Here is an 854-nt window from a genome sequence, read left to right as displayed (position 1 = left end):
CAAAAACATTTAAACTACCTTACATTAACTGTTACCTGTAGCGGTAGTTTAACCAATTCAACCATAAACTAACGTTACGTCAAATGTAACAACGTGCAAAGGGGGGCATAGATAGATTTTTGTTTATATTAGGACAAAATAAGAACATTATCTCCCGATCGGGCACCAAATTTGCGTAGCAACAGATGAAATGGGACCGTTCATATATGAAATCAGTTGGAGATGGGACGAAGAAGGAAAAAAAATTGACGCCCGAACAGGGACTTGAACCCTGGACCCTCAGATTAAAAGTCTGATGCTCTACCGACTGAGCTATCCGGGCTCTGCTCGCGTTGTATTTGATGCTCAATAAAAATGTAACTGTAGTACTTTTCGACGTATCATTTCATTTTATTTCACTTTATTTTGATTGCAGCTAATGTTGTCTACATACCGAAACTAATAAATTAGCCTTGTGCTAACTCTTAACGGTGCACGGTAACGGTATGGCCGAAAGCTAACGGCTAAAGCTAAAAACACACCCAACGGCGCACAGCGTCATTTTGTCGCTTTTTCAGCGCACACACACACACACACACACACACACACACACACAAAATCATTGCCTTGTCTTTAATGGATGGATTTACAGCTGTACAAAATGGTAACGTTATTTTACAGCATTTATAAAACAAACAACACCACCAACGATCACTTTTAATGTAACGTCAACCGTTAACATTACTGCTGTCAGTTTAACAGTGGGATCATCTTTAAGTACACGACGGCAAAACGCAACCACAGCTCGTCAATCATCATGGCACGTCCCTTTTGATAAATAAAATAATTACAAAATATATATATATGAAAACATA

General features: G+C 38.6%; 1 non-coding gene across 1 annotated transcript; it reads right to left on the bottom strand.

Annotated features, from left to right (window-relative positions):
• Positions 1-249: 249 nt before the first annotated feature.
• On the bottom strand, positions 250-322 carry trnak-uuu (transfer RNA lysine (anticodon UUU)). The gene has a single exon. It is a non-coding gene; the product is annotated as a tRNA-Lys (tRNA).
• Between the last annotated feature and the right edge of the window lie 532 nt (positions 323-854).

Source organism: Larimichthys crocea, unplaced genomic scaffold, assembly GCF_000972845.2.
Source record: "Larimichthys crocea isolate SSNF unplaced genomic scaffold, L_crocea_2.0 scaffold48733, whole genome shotgun sequence".
Taxonomy (NCBI): Eukaryota; Metazoa; Chordata; class Actinopteri; family Sciaenidae; genus Larimichthys; species Larimichthys crocea.
The sequence above is the reverse complement of the archived record's forward strand: the minus strand, read 5'-3'. Positions and strand labels throughout refer to the sequence as shown.